Source organism: Symphalangus syndactylus, chromosome 21 (assembly GCF_028878055.3).
Source record: "Symphalangus syndactylus isolate Jambi chromosome 21, NHGRI_mSymSyn1-v2.1_pri, whole genome shotgun sequence".
Classification (NCBI taxonomy): Eukaryota; Metazoa; Chordata; class Mammalia; order Primates; family Hylobatidae; genus Symphalangus; species Symphalangus syndactylus.
Window position 1 is genome coordinate 6019835 of NC_072443.2, and position 25114 is coordinate 6044948.

Sequence of the window (25114 nt, forward strand, 5' to 3'; positions counted from 1 at the left end):
TGAAAAGCTGAATTTATTGCTTACTTAGGTAAACAATAGTTATGAGAGTCCAGCAAAGTCTTCTCAAGCAAAGCAGATAATTGATCTTATACAGGACTTTGGGGGATGCATGGTGTGGAGGGAATGGTAAATTTTCAAAGGTAGGAGTGGGCTAATGCCAGCTTTAGAAATGTGATAACTCAGAAGAGAATGTTGTTAATTGGCTGCTTTCAGATTCAGGTTTATTGGAGTATGACTATTGCTGATTTATTAAATACACTTAAGATGTGTTCTTCTGGTTATTTGTGATAATAGAAAAAGATTAATTTTTCTATGGTGAAGGAAATGAAAATATTTCATGCCAAAATGTAGTTCTTTGACATATTTTGAGATGGTTATTCAGAGAACCAGCATATAGAGGTAATCCTGCAGAGCTGTCTTTCGTGAGGGATGTTTGCATCTGAGGAGAATCTGGGCCAGGCGCGGTGGCTCACGCCTATAATCCCAGCACTCTGAGAGGCTGAGGCGGGCAGATCACAAGGTCAAGAGATTGAGACCAGCCTGGACAACATGGTGAAACCCCATCTCTACTAAAAATACAAAAATTAGCTGGGCATGGTGGCGTGTGCCTGTAATCCCAGCTACTCAGGAGGCTGAGGTAGGAGAATCACTTGAACCTGGGAGGCAGAGGTTGCAGTGAGCCGAGATTGCACCATTGCACTTCAGCCTTGGGTGACAAGAGCGAAGCTCCATCTCAAAAAAAAAAAAAAAAAAAAGAGAATCTGGCATTGATGCAATCAGGTTTTCTCTGAGACCTTCCCTTGTCCAAATTTAGGAAAGATTAATTAAGAGACTGACACCTTGAAGGTCTGAAAGAAACATTTACCATCTATTTTCTCTGAAGGCTGCTACTTGTGAGGTTTCATCTATGTAACAAGACCCCTTTGCTAGCCATGCCTCCTCATTTCTCTCTCTTATAATTTGACTTACTTCCATAACCTGGTTTTGGCCAAGATCCAAGCCCCTATTCTTTCTATAACCTCAAGGTGGTATACAAGCTTCTGTACTCCATTGGGGGTGGGAGTAATCACTCTGAGGTTCTTTCTATGCACAATAATTAATTTGTATGTCATTTCTCCTATTAATCTGCCTTTTGTGAGTTTTTTTTTTTCAGTGAAACTTCAGAGGATGAAGAGAAAGCTTTCCCTTGGCCCCTAGAGTAGCCATATTAACAAATAATCACCAGAACCAGTCTTAAATCTATGTCATTATTATTTTAATAGAAATAACAACTGGGTGGGGACAGTGGCTCACACCTATAGTCTCAGCACTTTGGGTGGCTGAGACAGGAAGATTGTTTGAGTCTAGGAGTTCAAGACCAGGGGTAACATGGCAAGAACATATCTCCACAAAACATAAAAAAAAAAAAAAAAAAAAAAAACTAGCCGGGCATGGTAGCACACACTTGCTGTCCTAGCTTCTTAGGAGGCTGAGGCAGGAGGATCACTTGAGCCCAGCAGTTCAAGGTTATGGTGAGCCGTAATCATGCCACAGCACTCCAACCTGGGATAGTGAGACCTTGTCTTTTTTTTAAAAAAAAGGAAAAAAAAAAAAAACAAAACCAACTTATCAGTGACTTACAGAACATTAATGGGTTAACTAACTGATTCAGGATAAGGAGTTATGCATGAAGATGCATTCAAAATATTTTATAACAGATAACGAAGTTTTAACTTTTTGATTAAGGTTGAGTAAACAAAGTAAAAAAAATCAACATATCTCAGGACGAGGAGAAGAGGCTATGGAGAAGGAATTAAGAAATACATTCTTTGTTCATGGGAAATGAGAGTTTATTACTTTTTCTAATGCACAAAGAATTTTATTTTTTTAATCACAAAGAAGTGAGTTTCTGAAGATATAATTGATTTTCCTTTTGGAATCAAAAACTTTAAGGCTGTTCTATAAGAAAAAATAAGCAGCTTTGAGAAGTGTAAATTAAAGATATCATTAATTCAAAAACCACAAGAAAGTGATCTTTCTTGCTCCTACAATCTCTGAAGGGCCTTTTTAAATAAATGTTATGATAAGATTGATTTGATTTGAGTTTGAGCATATATCCAGTGATGTACCATAATTTATATACTGAAGGTAGAAATCTGTGTTGCCTTTTTAAGCCTGTCTTTATTCTGATTGCAGAAGTGATTTTTGTCTATTTAATTCTATCTTCATCTTATTGGTGGCTTTTTATTACTATGTGGTATTCTAAAGTAATTTATATTTTTATTAGTATTTAACCATTTATTAATTTATTTAAACAATCTAGTGTTGATGAAAAGACTTAAAGTCCATAAAACACTTAAAGATGATTTATTCTGAGCCAAATATGAGTGATCAATGGCCCATGACACAGATCCCAACAGGTCCTGAGAACACGTGCTCAAGGCAGTTGGGCAACAGCTTGGTTTTACACATTTTAGGGAGACATAAGGCATCAATTAATACATGTAAGATGTACATGGGTTTTGTCTGGAAAAGTGGGACAACTGAAAGTGGGGGTTTCCAGGTCATAGGTGGATTCAAAGATTTTCTGAATGACAATTAGTTGAAAGAGTTATTATCTAAAGACCTGGAATCAATAGAGAGGAATGTCTGAATTAAGATAAGGAGTTGTGGAAACCAAGGTTTTATCATGCAGATGAAACCTCCAGGTAGCAGGCTTCAGAGAGAATAGATTGTAAATGTTTCCTATCAGACTTAAAGAGTCTGTTCTGTCAGTCTTAAGGTTCCTGTTTTAATGTCAATGCTGGTCAGCTGTTTCTAAATTCCAAAGGGAGGAGGGCATAATAATGCATGTTGGACCCCCACTTCCCATCATGGCCTGAACTAATTGTTCAGGTTAACTTTGGAATGCTCTTGGCTAAGGGGAGGGTTCTTTAGTTGGTTGAGGGATTTATAATTCTATTTTGGTTTACACTGGTGAAGTAGGTCACTATGTTTTGCAAGAATTTATTATTTATTTTGGTTTGGGAAATTTGAGCAGACAATTTAGGCATTTTTTTCTAGGATGTAAATAACATAAAATGTTTTGGCATTTTCTCCCTAAGCCTCCAAAAGGTTTTCATATGTAAGATAGTCTACAATTTGTTAGCTTATATTTCTATAAATATAATGAGCTCTTTATTCATAAAATTATTTGGTATATTAGAAATTGATCTAACAATATTCCCCCATGGCAGCTCTCATGGGTTGGAGTCACCTGCCTGTAGCTCTCTCAGACTGGAATCACACACTAGGATCCTCTGTTGGTTTGGAGTCTCAGGGGTGGCCTCATTCTCATGGCTCCATCAGCATTGCAGTAGTGGGTCTTTCTGTGGTAGCTCTGCTCTCATGGTGGCTATGCACCCAAGGCTTCTGGTGACTCTATCCTTGGAAATCTAGGTGAAGGTAGCTATATCCCCATGGCTAATGTACTCTGTGTGCCATCAGAGAAGTGGCCACTGAGGTTGCTGCTGTATGTGGGCCAGCTGGAGCAAAACCTGGGGTAGGTGAGTAGTGCTGTATCAAAATGTGGGGATTAGAGTCTTGAGACAGCATTGGGTAGTGTGTGCTGAAGTCCCTCAAGTGCCTTTGGGCCCTCTTTTGAAATCATTTTGTCCCTTAAATCCTGACTTTCTGTGCTTGTGATGGGAGGGCCTATCCTGATAATCTCCAAAATGCCCTCAGGGTCATTCTTCTATTATCTCAATGATAAATACATGTTCATTCTTCCATTATCTCAATGAGAAACACCTCTTCAGCATGGATGCTACCATCCCTCACTTGAAAACCCCACCTGGGGGTTAAGGACTGCCCCACTCCCACACACCATGAATGGTTCCCACTTTCACCATTGTGGGGCTTGAGCTCGAGCCCACCTGGACCATCTTTGCCCTTTCCTTTGAGACTGAGCACATAGTCCAAGGTCTTGGGGATTGCCCAACATAATCCTCTACCTTGGGCACCTGAGCACACTTCCTGGGGATCTGAGTTTGTGCCTAAACTCCTACCATTACCACCTCAGCTGTAAGAGCCACCTATTGGCCTGGAGACTGGGCTGCCCAGCCCATCACAGCTACTACCAGTGTTAATGCACACTGCTTGAGACCAAGAGAATCATCTCACCATTGCTACTGCCACCACCCATCACCCAGAGGCCTGACAACCCTTCCACCCACCTGATCCACCACTGCCACTATTGGCATCTGAGCAAACCACCTAGAGGGCCAAGAATCAACTCACCAATAACTGCCAACACAAGTGGTAGCATGCACTTTCCTGGGGCACATAGGTAGGCATGGTCAATCCACCAATGCTCCCACTGGGTTCTAAAGACTGGCTAACATGCCATCCTAGTCTCTTAGCACAATTTTGCCACAGTTTCCACTAATAGCCATAGCCTCACCCATCTAGGAAATAGTAGATATCATTAAAGCTTTTTACAGCCAAAGAAATTATACAGAGACTACACTACTGCATGCACCCAGAATCAAAACCAAAGTACCCTAACCCAACCAACACCATAGATACATCTGCAGGAAAAAGTTCTCCCCTATAAAAGGAAGTTCAAAAATAGGAGGAAGTGACTGTTACACCAGATAAACAGATATCTTCTAAGTACACAGCAACCATGAAAAAGCAAGGAAATATGACACCTCCAAAGGAACACAACAAATCTATAGTAGTAGATCAAAATCAAAAAGAAATTTTTGAAATCTCAGATAAATAATTCAAAACGTTAATTTTAAAGAAGCTCAGTGAGATACAATCAAATTCAAAAAACAAAAAACAAAAAATCAGAAAAACGATTCAGGATATAAATGAGAAACTTACCAAAAGGATAGATTTTTTTTTTTTAAAGAACCAAATAGAAGTTCTAGAACTGGAGAAGTCATTAAAGGAAATACAAAATACATTTGACAATTTCAACAATACATGAGATCAGGCAGAAGGAATATTCTCAGGTCTTTTCAAATTATCTAGTAAGACAAAAATAAATAAAAATGAAAAAGAATGATATTTGGGATGACATAAAGTGACTGAACTTATGAATTATTGGTATACTGCAGGGTGAAAAAACAAAGAAACAATTAGAAAACCTATTTAACATAATACTAAACAAAACCTACCCAACTTTAGCAAGATATTTACTCATTCATATACAAGAGGCTCAATGATCCCCAGGAAGATACAACACCAAAAGGTTTTCTCCACAGCACATTATAATCAGATTATCTGAAATCAATGTTAAACAGCAAATACTAAAAACAACAAGAGAAAGCATTTAGTCCCCTATAAAGAAAACCCCATCAGACTAACAGTGGATTTCTGAGCTGAAACCTTAAAGACCAGAAGATAATGGGATAATATACTTAGAGTGCCAAAAGAAGAAAACTGCCACCCAAGTATATTATAGTTAGCAAAATTTTCCTTCATAAATGATGAAGAAATAAAGTAATTTCTAGGCAAATAGATGCTGTGAGAATTTGTTGCCATGGGACCAGTCCTACAAGAAATCAAGACAGTCCTAAACCTGGAAGTGAAAGGACAATATTTACAATAAGGAAAAAACACATGAAATTATAAAACTCACCAGTAAAGCAATTATACAAAGGAGAATGAGAAAGGACTCAAATGGTACCATTACAGAAATCCACCAAACCACAATGACAAACTATAAGAGAAAAAGAGAGAAACAAAGAATATATACAGCAACCAGAAAACAACAATGTGACAGGAACAAAGCCTGACATATCAATAATAACCTTAAGTACAAATGGATTAAATTCTCCTTTTAAGAGATATAGAATGAGTAAATGGATGTTAAAAAATATGATTGAAGTATATGCTGCTAATGAGAAACTCATGTGACCAGTAAAGACACGTATAAACTGAAAATAAAGGGATGAAAAAATATTCTATGCAAACAGAAATGAAAAGTGAGCAGTAGTAGCTATATTTATATCAGATAAAACACACTTTAAGTCAAGAACACTAAAAAATGACAAGGTCAATTATATAATGATAAATGGATTAATCTAGCAAAAGGATATAAGAATTTTAAATATATATGTGCCTAACACCATAGCACTGAGATTCATAAAGCATTTATTGCTATGTCTAAATTAAGAGACTGACTGCAATACCGTAATAGTGAGAGAATTCAACATCCTACTCTCAGCATTAGATAGACCCTCTAGAAAGAAAATCAGAAAAGAAACATTGGGTTTAAATTGGAGTTTAGAACAAACGATCCTAACAGACACTTATAGAACACTGTATCCAACAACTATAGTATATACATTCTTTTAATCAGCAATTGAAACCATCTCCAGGACAGACCACATGTTAGGCCACAAAACAAGTTTCAAATATATATATAAATCTAAATGAAATAATATAGGCTGGGCGTGGTGGCTCACACCTGTAATCCCAGCACTCTGGGAGGCCGAGGTGGGTGGATCACAATGTCAGGAGTTTGAGACAAGCCTGGCCAGCATGGCAAAACCCCGTCTCTACTAAAAATACAAAAAGTAGCCAGGGTTGGTGGCATGCACCTGTAATCCCAGCTCCACAGAAGGCTGAGGCAGGAGAATGGCTTGAACCCAGGAGGTGGAGGTTGCACTGAGCCGAGATCGCGCCACTGCACTCCAGCCTGGGTGAGAGTGAAACTCTGTGAATAGAGTAGAGTACAGTAGAGTAGAATAGAATAGATCTTTTCAGTCCACAATAAAATTAAACTAGAAATTGATATCAAGAGAAACTCAGAAAATGATATAAATACAAGGAAATTAAACAACATGATCATGAATGATTATTGGGTCAAAAAAATGAAGTCACAGATTTAAAAATTTCTTGAAAAAAGTGAAAATGAATACACAACATATCAAAATCTGTGGGATACAGCAAAAGCAGTGCTAAGAGAGAAGGTTATAGCAATAAGTGTCTATACCAGAAAAGTAGAAAGTTTACAAATCAACAATCTAACAGTGTATCTTAAGGAACTAGAAAAGTAAGAATAGACTAAAGCCAAAATTAGCATCAGCAAAAAAAAAAAAAAAAAAAAAAGAAAAAAAATTCATAAAGATTCGAGCAGAGCTAAATGAATAGAGGCAAAAACTAAAAGGGTCAACTAAACGGAAAGCTTGTTCTTTGAAAAGATAAAATTGATAAATCACTAGCCAAGAATAGAAGAGAGAAGACACAAATAACCAAAATCAGAAATGAAAAAGGAGATATTGCAACTAATATCACAGAAATACCAATGTTTGTGAGAGATTATTATGAACAACTATATGCTGAAAACTGGAGAAATTGGATAACGGATACATTTCTGGAAATATAAAACCTGCCAAGATTAAGTCAGGAAAAACCAAAACCCTGAATATACCAATAACAAGTATCAAGATTGAAACAGTAATAAAAATCCTCCTATGAAAGAAAAGCCTAGGACTGGATGGATGCATAGCCAAATTCTACCAAAGATACAAAGAGCTAACACTAATCCTCCTGAAACTATTCAAAAAAATTGAAGAGGAGAGAATTCTTCCTAACCCATTCTGTCAGCATTATTACCCTGATACCAAAACCGAGGATACAACAACAACAACAGCAACAAAAACTACAGGCTGATTACCCTGATAAACATAGATGCAAACATCTTCAACAAAATACTAAGAAACAGCATTCCAGCATATTAAAAAGACAATACATCACCATCAGGTGGGATTTATACCAGGGATGGTTCAACATATGCAAATCAATAAATGTGATACATGACATTAACATAATGAAAGACAAAAACCATATGATCATCTCAATAGATGGGGAAAAAGCATTTGATAAAATTCAACATCATTTCACGTTCAAAACTCTCAATAAAGTAGGCACATAAGGAACATAACTAACAGTAATAAAGACCATATATGGAAAACCCATAGCAAATGTCATACTGAATGAGAAAAAGTTGAAAGCCTTTTCTGTCAGAACTACAACAAGACAAGAATACCCACTTTCACCACTCCAATTTAACATAGTACTAAAAGTCTTAGGCAGAGCTATCAGGAAAAAGAAAGCATAAAAACGTATTCAAGGTCGGGTGTGGTGGCTCACACCTGTAATCTCAGCACTTTGGGAGGCCAAGGCGGGCAGATCATGAGGTCAGGAGATCGAGACCATCCTGGCTAACATGATGAAACCCTGTCTCTACTAAAAATACAAAAATTAGCTGGGCATGGTGGTGGCCACTTGTAGTCCCAGCTACTCGGGAGGCTGAGGCAGGAGAATGGCATGAACCCGGGAGGTGGAGCTTGCAGTAAGCTGAGATCATGCCCCTGCACTCCAGCCTGGGTGACAGAGCAAGACTCCATCTCAAACAAACAAACAAACAAAAAATGATTCAAATTCGAAAAGAAGAAGTCAAATTGTTCCTCTTTGCTGATAATATGTTCTTATGTCTAGTAAAACAGATTTGATAAAGTCAGTAATGTTGCAGGATACAATATCAACATACAAAAATCAGTAGTGTTTCTATACACCATTAATGATCTAGCCAAGAAAGAAATTCAAGAATGTAATCCCATTTATAATACCTACCTAAAAATATAAAATATTTAGGAATAAATTTAACCAAAAAGGTAAAAAATCTCTGCAAGGAACCTTACAAAACACTGATGAAAAAAATTGAAGAGAACACAAACAAATGAAAAAAATCCCACACTTCTGAATTCGAAGAATTAGTATTTTTAAAATGACTATACTGACCAAAGCTATTTACAGATTGAATGCAATCCCTATTAAAATACCAATGTCATTTTCCACAGAATTAGAAAATTATAATCCTAAGATTCATGTGGAACCAGAAAAGAGCCCAAATAGCCAAAGCAATCATAAACAAAAAGAGCGAAGCTCTAGGCATTATATTACCTGACTTCAAATTATATTACAAAGCTATGGTAAACAGCACAGCCTGGTTCTGGTATAGAAATAGACACACAGATGAGTGGAACAGAACAGAGAGACCAGAAATAAAGCCACATATCCACAGCTAACTGATCTTTGACAAGGTTAACAAGAACATAGACAGGGAAAGGACAACCTTTCCAATGAATAGTGCTGGGAAAATTGGACTGGCACAAGCAGAAAAATGAAACTGGACCTAAATCTCTCACCATGTACAATAATCAACTCAAGATCTATTAAAGAATTAAATGTAAGGCCTGAAAATATAAAAATCCTAGAAGAAAATTTAGGAAAAATTCTTCCAGATATTGGTCTAGGCAAATAATTATTGACTAATACCTCAAAAGTATAAGCAAGAAAAACAAAAATAGACAAATGTGATTTAATTAAACTAAAAAGCTTCTGCACAGCAAAAGAAATATTCAACTAAGTGAACAGACAACCTGCAAATGGGAGAAAATGTTCATGAACTATACATCTGACAGGATGTTTTCTTTTTTTTTTCAGATTGTTCACTGTTGGAGTGTATAAATGCTACTGATTTTGTACATTGATTTTTTTTGTGTGTTCTGCAACTTCACTGAACTGATTTATCAGCTCTAACAGTTCTTTGATGGAATCTTTAGGTTAGAATGCTGTTGTCTGAGAACCAGAATAATTTGACTTCTTCCTTTCCAATTTCTTTCTCTTCCCTAATTGTTTTGGCTAGAACTTCCAGTACTATGATGAATAAAAGTGGGGAATGTGAACATCCTTGCCTTCTTCTAGATCTCAGAGAGAAAGCTTTCCGCTTTTCCCCATTCAGTATGAGGATACCTGTGGGCTTGTCATATATGGCCTAATTATTGGTTTGAGATATATTCCTTCTAGACCTAGTTTGTTGGGAGTCTTTATCACAAAGGGATGTTAAATTTTATTGAATTATTTTCAGCATCAATTGAAATGACTATATGGCTTTTATTCCTGGCTCTGTTAATATGATATAAAATGTTTATTTTTTGCATATGTTGAACCATTCTTGAATCCCATTTGATCATAATAATTAGACTTTTTAATATGTTGTTGAATTTCGTTTGCTAGTATTTTGTTGAGGATTTTTGCATCTGTGTTTATCAGGAATATTGGCTTACAGTTTTTTGTTTGTTTACTTTTTGTGTGTTTATGTCTTGTTTTGGTGTCAGGGTACTGCTGGCCTCATAGAATATATTTGGAAGCATTCCATCTTCTTCAATGTTTTGAAATAGTTTGAGTAGAATTGGTATTAGTATAAACATAAGAATAGAAAAGTTTGGTAAAAGTCCTCAGTGATGCTGTAAGATCCTGGGCTTTTCTTTGATGGAAGACACAATTACTGATCAATCTCATTACTCATTATTATCTGCTCAGGTTTTCTATTTCTTCATAATTGAATCTTGGCAGGTTGCATATGTCCAAAATTTATCCATTTCATCTAGGTTTCCCAATTCGTTTGTGTATAGCTATCCTTTTTTTTTTTTTTTTTTTTTTTGAGACGGAGTCTCGCTCTGTCGCCCAGGCTGGAGTGCAGTGGCGCAATCTCGGCTCACTGCAAGCTCCGCCTCCCGGGTTCACTCCATTCTCCTGCCTCAGCCTCTCCAAGTAGCTGGGACTACAGGCGCCCGCCACCACGCCCGGCTAATTTTTTTTGTATTTTTATTAGAGACGGGGTTTCACTGTGGTCTCGATCTCCTGACCTCGTGATCCGCCCGCCTCGGCCTCCCAAAGTGCTGGGATTACAAGCGTGAGCCACCGCGCCCGGCGTGTATAGCTATTCTTAATTGTCTCATTATTCTTTGTATTTCTGTGGTATCTGTTCTAATGCTTCCTTTTTTGCTCTGATTGTATTTATTTGGGTCTTCTCTCCTTTTTTTTTTTAGTCTAACTTAAGATTTGTTAATTTTGTTTGTTTATTTAGAAAACAGACTTTTTGTTTTGTTGATTTTTTTTTTTTTTTTTTTTTAGTTTCAATTTCATTTACTTTTGATCTGATCTTGTTATTTCGTTCCTTCTACTAATTTGGGGTTTGTTCTGTTTATGCTTTTCTACTTACTAGAGGTGCAACATTAGGTATTTATTTGAAGTCTTTCTACTTTTTTGATGTAGGCATTTATTGCTGTAAACTTTCCTTCTGGAACTGTTTTCACTGTGTCCCATAAGTTTCACTATGTTGTATATCTATTTATGTTTGTCTCAAGAAATTTTAAAATTTATTTTCATTTCTTCATTGGCCCATTTGTTATTCAGGAACATGTCGTTTATTATCCATGAATTTGTACAGTTTTTAATATTGTTTCTGACATTGATTTCCAGATTTATTTCATTGTGATCAGCAAAGATACTTGCTATAATTTCAGTTTTTAAAAAATGTGTTGACTTTTTTGTGCTGTAATATATAGTCTATCCTAGAAAATGTTTTATGTGCCGTTGAGAAAAATACGTGTATTCTGAAGCTGTTCAATAGAATGTTCTGTTAATGTCTGTTAAGTTCATTTGGTTTAAAGTTCAGTTTAACTCTGATGTTTTTTGTTGACTTTCTGTCTGGATGATCTTCTCATTGTTGAAAGAGGAGTGTTGAAGTTCCCTACTATTATTGTACTGGATCAATTTCTCCCTTTAGTTCTATTAATATTTGTTTTATACACTTGGGTGCTCCATTATTGGGTGCCTGTGTATTTATAATTATAAACTATGCATGTCTGTATGTATCCTCTTATATTATGTTTAAGAGGATATCTCTTGCTTTTGATCCCCTTATTATTGTAGAATGGACTTTTAAAAACCATTCTTGTCTTAAACTGCATTTTATCTAAGTATGGCTACTCTTGCTCTATTTTGGTTACCACTTGCATGAATATATTTTTCCTTCTCTTCACTTACAGTTTGTACTTGTCTTTATAGGTAAAGTGAGTTTCTTGTAGATAGAATATTGTTGGGTCTTGGTTTTTATCCATTCAGCGACTTTGTCTTTTAATTGGAATATTTCATCCATTTATATTCAAGGTTATTATCGATAGATAAGGGTTTACTACTGCCATATTGTTTCTTATTTTCTGTTTGTTGTATAGATCCTTTTTTTCCTCTTTTCCTCTCTTATTGTCTTCCTTTGTGGTTAAGTGATTTTCTCTAGTAGTACGTTTTGATCCCGTGTTATTTATTTTTAGTGTATCTATTATAGGTTTTTGCTTTGTGGTTACCATGAGGGTTGCAAATAATCTTAAAACAGATTACTTTAAACTGATTATGACTTAACTAATTGCAAAGAAAAGTAACAAAAACAAACTCTACACTTTAACACAAATCCTCCCTCCCATATTTTGACTTTTTGAAGCTTTTGATTCTATAATTTACACCTTTTTATATTGTTTATCTATTAATCAATTTTTGTAATTATAATCATTTATAATAGTTTTGTCTTTTAATCTTCTTACTTAAGATATAAGTGGTTTTCTTACCTTAATTATAGTATTAGAGTATTCTGAATTGTGTCTTTTTTTAATTTTATTTTGCTTTTAGCTAGGGATAGGGTCTCATTCTGTTACCCAGGCTACAGTACAATGGTATGATCATGGCTTACTGCAGCTTCAACCTCCTGGGCCCAAGTGATCCTCTTACCTCAGCCTTCCGAGTAGCTGGGACTGCAGGCTTACACCACTATGCTTGGCCAATTTTTGTATTTTTTGTTGCTTTCACCATATTGCTTTGGCTGGTCTTGAACTCCTAAGCTCAAGCAATCCTCTAATCTCAGCCTCCCAAAGTGCTGGAATTATAAGCATGAGCTGCTGTGCCTGGCCTGGTTTTTTTTCCCCCAGTTAATTTAATATGGTCAGATGTTTTCTTGTTACACAGTAACCTCCATTTCTTTCAGTTTGAAAACTTAGTTTAGCATTTCTGGTAAGATAGATCTGGTGTTGGTGAATTCTTTCAGAGTTTGTTTGTCTGGGAATGACTATCTTTCCTTCATGTTTGAAGGATAGCTTTTTTAGTACACTGTTTTTGGCTGGTGGTTTTTCCTTCAGCACTTTAAATACAGCATCCCACTCTCTCCTGGCCTGCGGAGTTTCTGCTGAGAAATCTGCAGAAAGCTGTACTGGGGCTCCACTGAATGTGCTATATTTATTTTTTCTTGCTGTTTTGAGTATTTATTCTTTTTGTTCTTGATTTTTGCTAATTTGATTATGATGTGCCATAGGAATTTCCTGTTCAGGTTGAATTTGATTGGTGTCCTCTGAGCTTTATGTACCTGGATGGTGTCATTTTTCTCTAGATTTGGAAATTCTTCAGCCATTATTTCCTTAAATATATTTTCTAGGACTTTTCATCTTTATCAGAAATTTCTATTATCTGTTGGTTACTTTGTTTGATCATGTCACATCAAGGCCAGGTCTCATAGGCCTTCTTCCCCTCTCTTTTTAATTCTTTTTTTCTCTCTTTTGACTATATAATTTCACATATTCTATCTTCAGACTTGCTAATTCTTTTATCTGTTTGACCAAGTGTGGTGTTAGAGCATTGGAAGAAATGTTTTCATTAGTTATTGTATTTTTTATGTCTGGGATTTCTATTTTTTGGTCAAATTTCTCATTTTGTTTCCAGATTATTTTCTAAATTTTATTAATTTTCTGTTTGCATTTTCTCATTATTTTCTGAACTTATTTAAGATCCTTATTCTGAATTCTATGTCTAACATTTCATAGATCTTCAGTTCTTCTGGGTCAATTACTGGAGCTTTGTTGGCTTCTTTTGATGATACCATATTTACACAAGCTTTCATGATCCTTGCATCTTTACATCGATGCCTGTGCGTTAGAGGAGGCAACCACCTCTTTCATTTTATGCAGTGTTCTTTGGTCGTGTTAGAACTTTACTCCTTACTATTGGAACTTAAACATTGGCCTGTTGTTTCTTTCTATTCTGAAGAATACGCATAGGGAGTAGCAGAACTAAACCACTGCCTTAGAACTAACTTATTGCCTTGTCATTGTTTTCTGGTCTGGAAAAAAACTTACAGTGAACAACAAACCTTAAACTCTGCTCTGGAACTAAATCGCTGCCCTGGTATCTTTTCCCAGTCTGGAGGAGACTTGTGGTGAGCACTGGAATATAAATGTCTCCCCAGAATTGTACTGATGCCCTTTCATTGTTTACCAGTCTGGGGAAACCTTAAGCAGGAATTGGAGCTTAATCCTGACCTTTTAGTAGTTCCAAGCCAGACAAAGGCTCCCTAGGAGCATCTGGGCTTTGTTGAACGTCTGGCCAGGGATTTGGACCTTCTTGTGGACTGTGCGTCATACAGTGGCATAGCACTAGCCAGTCTCTTCCACATGATGTCCTGCTGATAAGAGAACAGAGTAGCTGCCAAGATCGGCATGCTCTTCACTACTGTCAGTGTCCTCTCTGTCCCCAGTTTGCTCCATGTGGGTTATCCCTCATGGCACTCCCAGTGTTTCCCATGTATGCAACTGGAGTTGGCTTTCTATAAAAATTCCCAAACTGCTGGGGAGATCAAATGTCCACCTCCATTTTCCTCCTCTTCCCTTGGAAACTATGGTTCTAGGGAAATTCTCTTTGAGTGGTGTTATGTGGGCATGGCTGATGCTCCAAAATGACTGTTTCTCTTACTAGTTGTGGGTTCTCTCCGTTCTGTTGCCCTGGGGGTGGTTTTCCACTTCTCTCAACTGAGTTCTGGTGAACTCAGAATGGTATTCTTGCCTTGGAATAGTTTTTGGTTGTATTTTTGTTTGAAAAGGGATGCTGGGGGATTTAACATTCTGCCATTTTGCCAATGTCCTAAAATATCTTATTAATAATGTTTCATTGATTGCATATTGAGATATTTTTGAGATACTGGGTTAATAAAAAATAGAAATAAAAATCAATTTCACTTGTCTCATTTCTACTATTTAAAATGTGACTACTAGAAAATCTAGAAATGCATATGTGACTCATATTTGTGGTTCACATTCTATTACTTAGCACTGGTTTTTACAATAGGGATTGGCAAACTTTATCTAAAAAGGCACATAGTAAATATGTTAGGCTTTGCAGGCCACATATAGCCTCTGTAATATATTCATTTTTTCACAACCTTTAAAAATATAAAAACCATTTTAACTTGTGAGCGAAAAACAACAGGCCACATGGCATATATGGTCCATGAGTCATTCTTTTCCAACCCATGGTTTAGAATATCATGTCTTCCACAAGGCAAGAAAATTGGACTGACAAAACTAAAGAGAAAGTTTCATGTTTTTTGTTTTTTTTTTTTTTTTTTTTTTTTTTGAGACGGAGTCTCGCTCTGTCACCCAGGCTGGAGTGCAGTGGCGCAGTCTCGGCTCACTGCAAGCTCCGCCTCCCGGGTTCACGCCATTCTCCTGACTCAGCCTCTCCGAGTAGCTGGGACTACAGGCGCCCGCCACCACGCCCGGCTAATTTTTTTTGTATTTTTAGTAGAGACGGGGTTTCACCGTGGTCTCGATCTCCTGACCTCGTGATCCGCCCGCCTCGGCCTCCCAAAGTGCTGGGATTACAAGCGTGAGCCACCGCGCCCGGCCGAAAGTTTCATGTTAATAAAAACCATATCATTCAGACTTTATTATTTTAAAAGTTTCAAATTATAGTAAGTAACAATTATATTTCCCAGTTCACACAATTTGTAACTGGTGGTGAAGGGATTTGAACTTGTGTAGTCTCTCTTCAGAGGCCATGCTCTTACCTAAAACCATATATACTTTGTGGTGGCTTTTTAATGTGTCAGATTGGCTGAGCTGAATTATATTTCCTAGAATTCCCTTTTGTATATTTCCATTTAGGTGACTTACAAGGGATATTCTTGGGAAATTTAGACGACAGAAAGGAAACAGCAGACACTCTGTAGCTCATACCAATTGTTGCTGATTTGTACACTCTCCTTGGTGGCCTGAATCAACTGCTGGACTTGCAACTGCTTTGTTATCCCCCGAATCTCTCAGCTTCTCTGACAGCTAGTCATGGTGTATTATGTTTAGCTCCATGAGGATGGTCCTCAATTTCTGGAGGATACTCAGATCATGCTCTTAGAAGAAACAAGAACTGCTGGTTTCAAATCTTCCTGATGGAATTCCACCTCATGTGTGTGGTTTTTAACCTTGTGAATTCCCTTGTTTTACATCCATCTCACTTTCCGGCTATGAGCTCTATGGACTAGCATCAGGTGTGAAGACAGCAGCCTTGCAGAGATTGCTTAACCACATATATGGATTTACTAAAGGGATTTGCCTTATAGAAGTTTTTTAACTATGGTATAAAATATGCAAAAAATGTATATTTTTAATAATATACAATTATATATTCCAGCATATAATATATATTATATATAACATATCAGTGTATTTTATATATATATACACCCACACCAACACCCATCCCCCCACACACGTATAGTTTGTTTTTCCTTAGTATATTTACTTTTCTTATTGAATTCTGAATGATACACTTTCTATGAAACAAAAAAGAGCTATATTAATACAAATTAAATTAAAATTAAAATCATTATTCAATTTGGTCTAAAATTTTGCAATGATTGAAATAGCTTGCGGTAAGGAGAGAGAGCCATTTTCAGCTGAGATCTAATTCAGCCCTGTGAAGTCACAGGATTATTTTGCATTTATCTATGTTTCAGTTATTAGCAAGCAGCATTTAAAAAGAAAGTTATAATAATAATATATTTATTAATTAAGTAGTCAAATATATTGAACTCCAAAGATTATGCATTTTAAGACGTTTATACTTTGATTACTACAGATATTTGAAATCTCTTATATTTTTAAAATTTCTCTTGTAATTTCTCAAAAATAATGTATGTCTAAACTTGTCCATTTTCATGCTTACACTGTGATATATTATTAACAGCTTTTGTGTATTCTTTCACATTTCCGTTGTCATATAAAAATGCATATATGAAGGAGTTTTTTAAGAATATGTGGGTCTATTGTTTGATTTTACAGAAATAAGATCAATATTATATAACATTAATCAGCAACTTGTTTCTCCTATTCAACAATTTATCATCAATATTCCTTTAAATCAAAAGAAACACTTCTTTTTATAATTGCATAGTACCGCATAGAAGAAATGTAACACAACTGATTTTTTTATTCTGTTCTTAATGGGCTTTTCAGATATTCCTTGGTCTTTTATTGTCACAGGAATACTTCCAAAAATCTTTAAAATATAATCTTAAGTATTTATTTCAATTTCTGATATAGAGTTATTTCTAAACATGGTTAAAGGATACTATATGTTTTTCAAAAAAGTGTATTAGTTTATAGTTCCACCAGTAAAGTATGAGAAAGCAATTTTCATCCCGTTATTTCTCAGCATTGAATGTATTGCACTTTCGTTTTTAAAATTAATATCTAAAATATGGTATGTATTTATTGCTTTAATTTGCTTTTCCCTGAAATATACCAAGGTTGAGCATCTTGCTTTGTGTTTATTAGGTTTCTGCTTCTTGAGTGGACGATTCTCTTTCTGGATAAATCATAATATTGGTTTTGGTTTTGCCATTTTATCATGGATTTTTAAGAGGGTGTCCCTCAATGTCTTTATAATTAATATTTGGTTAATACTTTGCTTATTTTTCAAGCTTTCTTATATCACAATCGAGCAGGAAATATTGCCCACCAAATATGTATTTTATTGAAATCTTATTAAATTTTCCTTTGTAGATACAGAATAGCAATACATAACATGAAGGATAATACTATTTTTATGGGTATGCTAAATTGAGCTTGTTTATTGTGTTTTCTGTATTTATTCATGGTTTGATGGACCTATCAAATTCTGAAAGTGGTGTATTAAAACCTCACACTATAATTGTGCTTTTATGGCATTGACCTTTTATTTCTAGGGGTATTTGCTTGATATATATATAACTGCAATATAATTTGATGCTTAAAATAACATTGCTATACTTTCTATGTAGATTACATAGTTTATTCTTCAGTACTTTTTTTCTCTATTTTTGATGCTTTTGACCTTGAAATCCTCTTTCTGGTAACATATTTTTACTTCTTCTTGTACTCGTTTGAAATTTCTGTGTCTCTGTTTATTCTTTTCATTTTCAACTTTTTTTTTTACTGCTTAATTTGTTACCTGTAAACAAATATAACTGGGGTTAGTTTTTAGAACCCTATTTAACAGTCTAGGATTTTTATAGTGTAACTCAGAATGTTTGGATATTGCATCAATATAGATTTGATTGGTTTTATTGAAAGCACTCTTTTTAAGCTTATGTTTTCCTTTGTTTATGTTTATTGTTGTTTTTGCTTTTTTCTCCCTCATTTTACTTTTTCTGGCTTGTTCAAGCTCCTATTTATTCCTTTTTTCCATTTTCATTTGAACATACTACTGTAATTTTCAGTTCTGTAAGTAGTTCCTTTTACTTTTCTAATTAAACAATATTTCTCCATTATAATATTAAAAGAAAATAGTAAGTTTATTTCAGTTTTCTCTTCTGTCTCCCCAGATGAGACCCTTAAATTAGCTTACTTTCCCACATTCATTGTTTCTTGCCCCTACTCCTCTTCCCTTTCTCTCCTACCTCCACATCTGTTCCAGGTTTTGCTGAGACGATTTAGAACACTACCTACTAGGCCATTATTAGGTGTTCATTTAGAGTATATCAGTTTCAAGAAATAGTACTATATTGGTGACAGAAATCCAGGTTATACTATAGTATCAGATAACCCTAACATATCAGTGGCTTAACTCAATGAAGCTTTATTTAGTTATTTCTCAGGTGATATGCTTGGTTTCTGTGTCCCCACTCAAATCTCATCTCGATTTGTAATCCCCATAATCCCCATGTGTCAAGGCAGGAACCCAGTGGGAGGTGATTGGATCATGAGGGCAGTTTTCCCCACTCTGTTCTCATGATAGTGGGTGAGTTCTCACAGGATCTGATGGTTTTGTAAGGGGCTGTTCCCCTTTCACTCAACACTCTTCTCTCTCTTGCCACCATGTGAAAAAGGTCCAAACATGCTTCCCCTTCGCCTTCCACCATGATTGTAAGTTTTCTGAGGCCTCTCCAGCCATGCAGAGCTGAGTCAGTTAAACCTCTTCCCTTTATAAATTACTCAGTCTCTAGATATTTCTTTACAGCAGTGTGAAAGTGGACTAATACACCAGGTCTAGGGTGAGTTTCAGGGTAGTTGCCCTTTATGTGAGATTCTGCATCTTCACATCAATACATGTTTTCATTTTGTAGGAGAACACATTGCAGAACAGAAGATGACAATTACATGCTTTTCCATGAAAGAGGCACAGATTGCTTCTAATTACCAAAGCAAGTCACATGGCCATGCCTCACCAAGGAGTTAAGAAAGCAGAGTCCTCCCAAGGAAGCATGTGTCCAGGAAAGAGCTGTGTATTGTTGACTAGCAACAATGTCTGACACCTTGACTTAAACTTTACATTATACATTTCTGATCACATTAGCTATATCCTTTTGAAACTTACCAATAGGCTGGGCACAGTGGCCCACACCTGTAATCCCAGCACTTTGGGAGGCTGAGGTGGGCGGATCACGAGGTGAGGAGATCGAGACCATCCTAGCTAACACTGTGAAATCCTGTCTCTACTAAAAATACGAAAAAATTTCCAGGCGTGGTGGCACACGCCTGTAGTTCCAGCTACTTGGGAGGCTGAAACGGAAGAATCACTTGAACCTGGGAGGCAGAGGTTGCAGTGACCCGAGGCTGCACCACTGCACTCCAGCCTGGGTGACGGAGCGAGACTCCTTCTCAAAAAAGGAAAAAAAAAGAAACAACAATATACACCAATATTCTTTTGTTATTATGTTTATTTTATTTCTTTTTTCCCAGTAAAACAAATTATTTAATTTTTATTTGGTAACAGCACTTCACCTATAATTTTCCTCAGAATAAGCATATGAGCCACATAATTTCTGAATCTTCACATGTCTTTGGGATGATTAATATTTTGATTGGGCATAGGCTCTTTGGAATGCAATCTTCTTTCTTTCAGTAGTCTATAGATATTATTTCAGGTTTTTTAGCTTTCAGTGTGGCAGATATTGAGCCATCCTATGACAGATTCTTTTAGTTTTTAAAATAATCCATTCTTTCTATTAACCTGTAAGTTTTTCTCTTTATCATTAGTATGCAAATTTTACCCAAATATGTCGAGTTTACTTCTTTCCTTATCAATCTGTTTTAGTGTTTTCTATTGCTTATAACAGAATACCTGGCATTGAATAATTTATATTAAAAAGAATTAATTTTTTACAGTGATGGAGGCTGAGAAGTTCAAGGTAAGGAGTTGCATCAGGTGGGTGCCTACTTGCTGCTGGGGACTCTGTAGAGTCCTGAGGGGGTGCAGGGTTTCACGTGGCAAGGAGGCTGAAAGTGCTTATTCCGGTGTCTCTTCCTCTTTTTGTAAAGCTATCAGTTCCACTCTCATAGTAAACCAATACTTTGTTAACCCAATGGATTAATCCCTTATGATCTGATCACATTTTAAAGGCCTTATTTATCAATACTGTCAAATTGGGGATTAAGTTTCAACATGAGTTTTGGAGGGAAATTGAAACCATAGCACAATCCTTATTAAGATTTGGTGACATTCTTTTGTCCTGAAAGCAACACAGATTTTTTCTTTTCAAGTCAAGAAAAAATATCTTATGCTTTGAATTTTGTTTCTTTTTTTTCATATGTTATTATCAGTACTGTAAGGCTTTTGGAACTGTATAGTCTAATGCTTTTTTAAAATTTCATTTTCTGTCTTTGTGTGTTGATGTGTGTGAGTGATGATGTTTCTGTCTGGTTGTGACATTTCTTACACTAAGTCTTACCACGAATCTGGTTATTTGTGGTGAATACATGCCAATTTGTTTATGTACTTTTTAATTTAAAAAGTCAAATGTTTTAGTTGCTAAGCTAGTCTCTCTGGACATCCCCTTGGGGGTCTTGTTATGTTTTCTTCTGAATTCTCAGTTCCCACATGAGAACCACTTGTTTCAAATTGGGGTTGGGGGGAGCAGGAGTAAATTTTGTTCCTAATTTGCTAAAATTCCCTTAAGTGACTTTTTTTTTTTAAATTTGATCATGAATGTTGTGACCTGCCAGTTGTGTGGTAGAAAACCAACATGGTGGTTAACCAGTAGTAGATGGTAAGATAAATATGGCTTTTGTGGGCTGTAGTAAGTAAATTGAAAGGGTCTTTGATCCATTTTTCCACTCAATACATTCTTATTTATTTATTTATTATACTTTAAGTTTTAGGGTGCATGTGCACAACGTGCAGGTTTGTTACATATGTATACATGTGCCATGTAGGTTTGCTGCACCCATTAGCTTGTCAATTACATTAGGTATTTCTCCTAATGCTATCCCTCCCCCATACCCCCACCCCATGACAGGCACTGCTGTGTGATGTTCCCCACCCTGTGTCCAAGTGTTCTCATTGTTCAGTTCCCACCTATGAGTGAGAACATGCGGTATTTGGATTTTTGTCCTTGCGATAGTTTGCTCAGAATGATGGTTTCCAGCTTCATCCATGTCCCTGTAAAGGACGTGAACTTATCCTTTTTTATGGCTGCATAGTATTCCGTGGTGTATATGTGCCACATTTTCTTAATCCAGTCTATCATTGATGGACATCTGGGTTGGTTCCAAGTCTTTGCTATTGTGAATAGTGCCACAATAAACATACATGTGCATGTGTCTTTATAGTAGAATGATTTATAATCCTTTGGGTATATACCCAGTAATGGGATGGCTGGGTCAAATGGTATTTCTAGTTCTAGATCCTTCAGGAATCACCACACTGTCTTCCACAATGGTTGAACTAGTTTACAGTCCCACCAACAGTGTAAAAGTGTTCCTATTTCTCCACATCCTCTCCAGCATCGGTTGTTTCCTGACTTTTTAATGATCGCCATTCTAACTGGTGTGAGATGGTATCTCATTGTAGTTTTGATTTGCATTTCTCTGATGACCAGCGATGATGAGCATTTTTTCATGTGTCTGTTGGCTGCATAAATGTCTTCTTTTGAGAAGTGTCTGTTCATATCCTTCACCCACTTTTTGATGGGGTTGTTTGATTTTTTTCTTGTAAATTTGTTTGAGTTCTTTCTAGATTTTGGATATTAGCACTTTGTCAGATGTGTGGATTGCAAAAATTTTCTCCCATTCTGTAGGTTGCCTGTTCAGTCTGATGGTAGTTTCTTTTGCTGTGCAGAAGCTCTTCAGTTTAATTAGATCCCATTTGTCAATTCTGGCTTTTGTTGCCCTTGCTTTTGGTGTTTTAGACATGAAGTCCTTGCCCATGCCTATGTCCTGAATGATATTGCCTAGGTTTTCTTCTAGGGTTTTTATGGTTTTAGGTCTAACATTTAAGTCTTTAATCCATCTTGAATTAATTTTTGTATAAGATGTAAGGAAGGGATGCAGTTTCAGCTTTCTACATATGGCTAGCCAGTTTTCCCAGCACCATTTATTAAATAGGGAATCCTTTCCCCATTTCTTGTTTTTGTCAGGTTTGTCAAAGATCAGATAGTTGTAGATGTGTGGTGTTACCTCTGAGGCCTCTGTTCTGTTCCATTGATCTATATCTCTGTTTTGGTACAAGTACCATGCTGTTTTTGTTACTGTAGCCTTGTAGTATAGTTTGAAGTCAGGGAGCATGATGTCTCCAGCTTTGTTCTTTTTGCTTAGGATTGTCTTGGCAATGTGGGCCCTTTTTTGGTTCCATATGAACTTTAGTTTTTTTTTTTTTCCAATTCTGTGAAGAAAGTCATTGGTAACTTGATGGGGATGGCATTGAATCTGTAAATTACCTTGGGCAATATGGCCATTTTCACAATATTGATTCTTCCTATCCGTGAGCATGGAATGTTCTTCCATTTGTTTGTGTCCTCTTTTATTGCGTTGAGCAGTGGTTTGTAGTTCTCCTTGAAGAGGTCCTTCACATCCCTTGTAAGTTGGATTCCTAGGTATTTTATTCTCTTTGTAGCAATTGTGAATAGGAGTTCACTCATGATTTGGTGCTCTGTTTGTCTGTTATTGGTGTATAAGAATGCTTGTGATTTTTGCACACTGATTTTGTATCCTGAGACTTTGCTGAAGTTGCTTATCAGCTTAAGGAGATTTTGGGCTGTGACAATGGGGTTTTCTAAATATACTCAATACATTCTTTAAAGTGATGATAATACTTTAGGTTGGAAGTTATTATTCTTCAGAGTTTGGGAGGTACTTTGCTCTTGTATTTCAGCTCCCCATATGTTATTGACTGAATTATGTCCCCCTCAGTTTCATATGTTGAAGCCCTAACTCCCAATGTAACCATATTTGGAGATAGGGCTTTTAATGAGGTATAAGGTTAAATGAGATAAGCATAGGGCTTTAATTTAATATGACTGACCATGTGAGAATGCAGTGAGAAGGCAGACACCTGCAAGCCATGGAGATTAGCCTTGGGAGAAAGTAAATCTACCAACACTTATATCTTGGACACCTAACTGCCAGGCTGTAAGAAAAGAAATTTCTTTTGTTTAAGCTACTGTATTAGTCCATTTACATAGCTATAAAGGAATACCTCAGGCTGGGTAAGTTGTAAAGAACAGAGGTTTATTTGGCTCATAGTTCTGCAGGCTGTACGAGTGTGGCATCAGCATGTGCTTGACTTCTGGTCAAGCCCAGGAAGCTTTTGGTCATGGTGGAAGGGAAGGGGAGCTGTCATATCACAAGGTGAGACAGGGAGCAAGAGAGATGCCAGGCTCTTCTAAACAGCGAGCTGCTGCGTGAATTCATTACTGTGGGGAGGGCACCAAGCCATTCATGAAGGACTGCCCCTGTGACTTGAACACTCCCCACTCTGACATCAGGGATCACATTTCAACATGAGATATGGAGGAGACAAACATCCAAAACATCTCAGCTACCTAATCTGTGGAATTTTGTCATGGGGGCCCTGGCAGACATGTTACTGTGGAGAATATGAAGTCACTCTGGTCTCTTTTATTTTGCACTGATTGTAGTATGTCTCTGACACAGGTGTTCAGAGAGTTGTGACATGCCTTGGCTTGGAACTATCTTTATGCATTTTGCGGGGATCAGTCAGGAGGCTCATGTCCTTTAATACTAGATGTTCTCGAATTTTTCTCAAAAATTATCTTGTAATATTTCTTTTATCCCTTGTCCTCCTTAGTTTTTTATCTTTTTCAAGAGCCCCTATTTAGAGGTTGTGCCTCAAAAACTACTCTTCTGGATTTAATATATTTTCTCTACTATTTTCTCTTTGCTTTAATATATTTCTTTAATATTTAAACTTTGTCTTCTAATCCATCTGTGTTTTCCTTTAATTTATCTTATTTTTAATTTTCAGGAACTCCTATTTGTTCTCTCAATAGAGATTTTTAAAGACTTCATGATTGCTGTATTAATGCAATGACTAATCTCTTAAATTATATTAAAGATATATTTTGAAACTTTCTTCTCATAGTCTGTTTTTGTATTATTTTTGTTCTTTGTTTATTTTGGCATCTATTTTCTATGTAGAGATTTTCTTCAGATACTTGGTATTTCTAATTAAGGTGAGAGTGGGAGATGTGTGAAGATAGTTAAAGTGTCACTCTAAGGCACTGATTCTTAACGAGGTGTAATTTTGCCTCTCACAGGATATTTGGCAATGCCTGAAGACATTTTTCATCATCATGAATCAGAGAGGGGAAGTGCTACTGGTATCTAAAGGGAAGAGGCCAAGGGTGTTACTAAACATCCTGCAATACCCAGGACAGCCCCATACAACAAAGAATTATCCAGTCTAAAATGTTAATAATGCCACTGTTAAGAAACATTGTTCTAGGATAATCTACGTGATAACTTTATTGGAAACTCTTAGGTCTGTATGTGTAGCTTGTTTCTCTTGGGCTTGACAAATTCCTCAGAGAATTTTTTTATGTATTTTATGTGGAGACTAACAGTTGGGCTATCAGCTTTCTGAGAGTTGTTTTAGAAGGTGTGTTAGTCAGTCCTCGTATTGATATGTAGAAATACCTGAAACTGGGCAATTTATAAAGAAACGAGGTTTAATTGTCTCAGTTCTACAGGCTGTACAGGAA